Below are 6,631 nucleotides of genomic sequence, written 5' to 3' on the forward strand. Positions count from 1 at the left end.
TTTTGAATATAGGACAGGAACACCCACAATACTTACTTTTGATGTTGTTTAGATAACATTGCTTCCTCCAAATGTTACCAGGTTAATGTTCAAGTTTTATCCTTATTTCAAAGTCACAAGTCCAGATTTATTTTTTGATCATTCAATCTCCTCATGTGAACCTTGCTATCTGCTCTGTTCCTCAGTGTGGGATGAGCATACGTGAGTTTAAAATGCAACTGTTAATCCCATCTTTTCCATTTCATGACATTAGGCTCTATTGGCATGTCAGCTACGCCTCTCACCAACTTCTACAGATGCACCATAGAAAGCATTCTTTCTGGTTGTATCACAGCTTGGTATGGCTCCTGCTCTGTCCAAGACCACAGGAAACTACAAAGGGTTGTAAACAAAGTCCAGTCCTTCACGCAAACCAGCCTCCCATCCATTGACTCGGTCTACACTTCCCACTGCCTCGGAAAAGCAGCCAGCATAATCAAGGACCCCTCACACCCCGGACATTCTCTCTTCCACCTTCTTCCATCAGGAAAAAGATACAAAAGTCTGAAGTCAGGTACCAACCGACTCAAGAACAGCTTTTTCCCTGCTGCCATCGGACTTTTAGAACATAGAACATAGAACAGTACAGCACAGAACAGGCCCTTCGGCCCACGTTGTTGTGCCGAGCTTTGTCTGAAACCCAGATCAAGCTATTTCCTCCCTATCATCCCGAAGTACTCCATGTGTCTATCCAATAGCTTCTTAAATGTTCCTAAAGTTTCTGACTCCACTATCCCTGCAGGGAGTCCATTCCACACCCCAACCACTCTCTGAGTAAAAAACCTACCTCGGACATCCTTCCTATATCTCCCACCATGGACCCTATAGTTATGCCCCCTAGTTACCACTCCATTCACCCAAGGAAATTGTCTTTGAACGTTCACTCTATCTATCCCCCTCATCATCTTATAAACCTCTATCAAGTCTCCTCTCAACCTCCTCCGCTCCAAAGAGAAAAGCCCAAGTTCCCTCAACCTTTCCTCATAAGACCTACCCTCCAAACCAGGCAGCATCCTGGTAAATCTCCTTTGCACTCTTTCCAGTGTCTCCACATCCTTCTTATAGTGAGGTGACCAGAACTGCACACAATATTCCAAATGTGGTCTCACCAAGGTCCTGTGCAGTTGCAGCATAACCCCACGGCTCTTAAACTCAAACCCCCTGTTAATGAACGCCAACACACTATAGGCCTTCTTCACGTCTCTATCCACTTGAGTGGCAACCTTCAGAGATCTATGGATATGAACCCCAAGATCTCTCTGTTCCTCCACATTCTTCAGAACCCTACCTTTGACCCTGTAATCCACATTTAAATTTGTCCTACCAAAATGAATCACCTTCTTGGCCTTTTGGCTAAGATCAAGTGTAGTATGGATTGGATGCTGCACTTGGTTGAGGTCATTAGGTTATATTGAAGCTTCATATGTTTCATATGAAGCAATTTTTAAAAGCGGTATCTCGGTCTTTTGGCTAAGATGCAAATGAGCTCAAGTCTTGGAGGAGGTGTTGCTTTGCTCCTCCAATCAGCTTGGCTCATGTAGATCAGGCCCAGGACAGGGCAATTTGGTCGCTTGCCCTGTCTTGCCAGCCTGGATCAGAAATGTCTCAACTTGTTGAGACTCTGAATTGGATTTGATTTGATTGAATTGGAAAAGTACAAAAAAAAATGAATCACCTCGCATTTGTCAGGGTTAAACTCCATTTGCCATTTTTCAGCCCAGCTCTGCATCCTATCTATATCTCTTTGCAGCCTACAACAGCCCTCCACCTCATCCACTACTCCACCAATCTTGGTGTCATCAGCAAATTTACTGATCCACCCTTCAGCCCCCTCCTCCAAGTCATTTATAAAAATGACAAATAGCAGAGGACCAAGCACTGATCCCTGTGGCACTGCGCTGGTAACCGGTTTCCTGTCCGAAAATTTTCCATCCACCACCACCCTCCGTCTTCTGTTAGATAGCCAGTTACCTATCCAATTGGCCAAACTTCCCTCTATCCCACACATCCTTACTTTCTTCATAATTTTGAATGGACCTACCTCACACTAAGTTGATTTTTCTCTACAGCCTAGCTATGACTATAACACTACATTCTGCACTCTCTTGTTACCTTCTCTATGTACGGTATGCTTTGTCTGCACAGCGCGCAATAAACAATACTTTTTACTGTATACTAATACATGTGACAATAATAAATCAAAAGCCCACAAGATTGATTTATGCATTTCGATTATTGAAAAGTAAAGACAATATGGAAAGAAGAATTTGTTGCTATTTCGGAGCTGAATGTTCATCTTCAGAACGCGTAGCAGGAGTCAGGAAATTTTCCAACTCGGCAGACTCACCTGGGTAGAAAGGAGACCAAACTTCTGTTCCGGTGGAGAGGGGAGAGAGGTCTTCTACCCCTTCAAGGCAGCTCAGAGGCAGCCACAAAGGAGGTGGGGTGGAGGGCGAGTGCTAAGACAGACTGTTTAAGATCCACCTCAGTTCTTTGCGATTTTGTTCCAGTTGTTTGCTTACATTTTTGGCTCCTTAACCCTCACCCCTCAAACCCCATCACATATCTACCTTCACTCCTCAAGCCACCTCCATGCCTGCCATCACCCCAATGTCACCTCATACACTCCATGAAAACTCTTGGCAGTTCCTTGCCTATTTACCCAGTATACACTTTGTAAAGAAATAATGAATCCCACAGTAAGAATCGCACATGTGTAACTGCATTCATTATTTTCTTTGAAGATCTGCTGTTGTTACAACCCTATAAAAATGTCAATCAACAAGACCTTTCAATTATCAATAACAGAAAAAAATTCAAGCGCACTTAACACCACTTTATCTCATGTAAATAAACATTGAATCATTGACTAGATCACAGAAAAACATCCTAAATGTGGCAATCATGCAAAACTTTCCCTTCTCCCCAGCTGTGTCAGCAAAGTAAACCCAGAACAGAAAGAAACAGATCGGACCAGGATTCTTATTGCCCTGTTCTTACTGCTGTTCCTTTTCAAAGTATAAAATACCAGTTCAAACCAGGATTCTTATTTGGGGTCCGGGTCCACAGGACTCTAAAATCGGCCCCGCAGGTGGAGGAGGTGGTTAAGAAGGCGTATGGTGTGCTGGCCTTTATCAATCGAGGGATTGAGTTTAGGAGTCTGGGGGTAATGATGCAGCTATATAAGACCCTCGTCAGACCGCACTTGGAGTACTGTGCTCAGTTCTGGTCGCCTCATTACAGGAGGAATGTGGAAAAGATTGAAAGAGTGCAGAGAAGATTGACAAGGATGTTGCCTGGATTGAGTGGCATGCCTTATGAGGATAGGCTGAGGGAGCTCGGTCTTTTCTCCTTGGAGAGACGTAGGATGAGAGGAGACCTAATAGAGGCATATAAGATGTTGAGAGGCATAGATCGGGTGGACTCTCAGAGGCTTTTTCCCAGTGTGGAAATGGCTGCTACGAGAGGTTTAAGGTGCTGGGGGGTAGGTACAGGGGAAATGTTGGGGGGAAGTTTTTCACACAGAGGGTGGTGGGCGAGTGGAATCGGCTGCCGTCAGTGGTGGTGGAGGCAAACTCAATAGGGTCTTTTAAGAGACTCCTGGATGAGTACATGGGACTTAATAGGATGGAGGGTTATAGTTAGGCCTAAAAGGTAGGGATATGTTCGGCACAACTTGTGGGGCCGAAGGGCCTATTTTGTGCTGTAGATTTTCTATGTTTCTATGTTTCTATTTCCCTATTTAAGTGATTTTTCTTTCTGGGAGAGCTTTAATGGGAGTCAGAGCTCTCAGTCAAGCATTTGAGAGGCATGGAGGTGACCTTTTAATGCTTCCTGCCCTACTTTCTGGGGATTCCTGTGAGTGGGATAGCAGAATGAGGGATATTCAAACAGACTGCATGGTAGAGAATGCTAGGCCACTCGGGGCTTCAGAAGTTCCATCATGCGGAACCTTTGGAGCAGCTGAGCTGCACTGTGAGGGTGGGGAACATCCTGCTACTGCCACAGCTTCCTGACCCTTATTTTTTGCTGTCAGTGGGTTGTGAGGTTGTCATCCCTTCCAATGTTTACTCAACACAATGTAACCAGCTGAGTTTGGAAATCATCTAGTTTCAGCAGAGGTGAAGTTGGGCATACGTAAAAAGTTTAAATTTAAGTTTAAGTTTATTTATTAGTGTCACAAGTAGACTTACATTAACACTGCAATGATGTTACTGTGAAAATCCCCTAGTCACCACATTCTTGCACCTGTTCGGGTACATTGAAGAAGAATTTAGCTAATGCACCCAACCAGCACGTCTTTTGGTCTGTGGGAGGAAACCAGAGCACCCGGAGGAAACCCACGCAGACACGGGAGAACGTGCAAACTCTGCAAAGACAGTCACCCAAGCCAAGAATTGAAGCCAAGCCTAGGTGCTGTGAGGCAGCAGTGCTAACCACTGTGCCACCGTGCCGCCAGCTTTATGCTGGGAGAATGGAGAAGGAATGTTCGTCCGAATATCTATTCATTGGTTGTACCCATGTGAATTGTGTGTCAAAAAATGTAGGTCATTTTCTCTGTGTATCTGGCATGATAAAGAAGACAATGCAGGGACATCATAGACCAAAAAAAATGCATTTCTTTACCTCATTTTATTTTTGGACGAAAGAAGAGAGAAAAAAATTGTAAATATCGAGCATCATAAAATGAGAAAAGATAGAGGAGCAAAGGTTGCAGCAGAGAATTGCTTTCTTGTATCCTGTCTTTGGGAGAGGTCATTGAAGATCATCCCCAGATATATCAGGACTATTCAATTATTGAATGGACTTGTGCTTTATAGACTGTTAAGAATTGGTAGGATAAAAATGAGTGTGAGATTTAGCTAAGGGTCATTGGCAGCAAGGGCCGTTGCCTCAAATCAGTTTGCTTTAAGTAGACAAGATGCTTCTGGAGGCCCAGCAGATGTCAGCAACTCACCTCAAATATTGCAATGAGGTTCAAAGTCCGGGCCCAATTTCTCAGGCCTTCCAGTTGGGACACATCCAACTATGTATCTAAACTTAGGCCATTTTCTACCCATTTATCAGATATTGGTCCACCTCAGAACTGAGGAAATCTTTCCCAATGACAGCGATGGATCAGAATATAACAGTTAAGAATCGCACTTGAATATGTTTATGTGGTAAAAATAAACCGTCATTGTTCCTGGTCTTCAAATTTCTAAATGTCCAGATCACCAACACTCTGTCCTGGTCCCTCCATGCTTACACTAGAGTTAAGAAAGCCCACCAATGCCTCTACTTTCTCAGGAGGCTAAGAAAATTAAGCATGTCCACCACGACTCTCACCAACGTTTACAGATGCACCATGTATGTATCACAGCTTCGTATGGCTCCTACTCTGTCTAAGACCGCAAAAAACTACAACGAAGTCCAGTCCATCACACAAACCAACCTCCCATCCATTGACTCCGTCTGCACTTCCCGCTGCCTTGGAAAAGCAGCCAGCATAATCAAGGACCCATGCACCCTGGACATACTCTCTTCCTCCATCGGGAAAAAGATACAGAAGTCTAAGAACATGTACCAACTGACTCAAGAACAGCTTCTTCCCTGTATAATTAGACTTTTGAATGGACCTAGCACATATTAAGCTGTTGTTTCTCTACACCTTAGCTATGACTGTAACACTGCATTCTGCACCCTCCCCTTGCCTCCTCCCCAATGAACTTTATGAATGGTAAGTTTTGTCTGTATAGTGTGCAAGAAACAATATTTTCACTTCAACAAAGAACAATACAGCACAGGAACAGGCCCTTCGGCCCTCCAAGCCCGTGCCGCTCCCTGGTCCAAACTAGACCAAATTGATCCACTGGAGCAAGCTGAGAGGGGTGATTGAAAAGCAGCAGTGCTGGTAAGAGATTAATTGGATTAATTGAATTGTTTATTTATTTAATTAGTCAGCTAGTGTGTGTATTTTTTTGGCCTTTACTTTAACAGCAGTTTTTCAAGTTTAAAGTGAAAACTAGAAGTGGGCAGCAAAGGAGTCTGGGAAGGGTTTTTATTTTAACTTTAAAAGTCAGTTACCTGGGAGGTTCCCCCTCAGTAGTAGTTTTTTTTTTTCTCTCGGGCCCCTAGCCCTATAAATTGGTGCAGAGGAGATACCCGATCCTCTACACTGGTAGAGGATCCCACCCTTCCATCCTCCTCTAACCTAATTATAAGTGTGGGGAAGTTTTTTGTTTTCTTTTTTTCTTGCTGGTAATGGCTTCAGGGATGGCAGTTCAGGCAGTATGCTGCATCTCCTGTGGGATGTATGTGGTGAGGAAATCCAGTAGTGTTTCAGGAGATTTTAGTTGTAAGAAGTGCATTAGATTGCAGCTTCTGGAGGAGCGTGTAAAGGAGCTGGAGGGGGAGGTAGAGGAACTCCGCATAATTCGGGAGGCGGAGGTGGAAGTTGATAGGAGTTATAGAGAAATAGTAACTCCTAGAAATGAGGCTTGGGTCAATGCCAGGAGGAGGGGTAAGAAGCAATCGGGAAGACAATCCCCTGGGGCGGTTCCCCTCCATAATAGGTTTTCGGTGCTGGAGGCTACAGTTGAGGAGGAATCAA

General features: G+C 44.2%; 1 pseudogene; it reads left to right on the forward strand.

Moving 5' to 3' along the window:
- Nucleotides 1–1,372: 1,372 nt before the first annotated feature.
- Nucleotides 1,373–1,575, forward strand: LOC144504223 (U2 spliceosomal RNA; annotated as a pseudogene).
- The last annotated feature ends 5,056 nt before the right edge of the window (nucleotides 1,576–6,631 follow it).

This window comes from Mustelus asterias, chromosome 14 (assembly GCF_964213995.1).
Source record: "Mustelus asterias chromosome 14, sMusAst1.hap1.1, whole genome shotgun sequence".
NCBI lineage: Eukaryota > Metazoa > Chordata > Chondrichthyes > Carcharhiniformes > Triakidae > Mustelus > Mustelus asterias.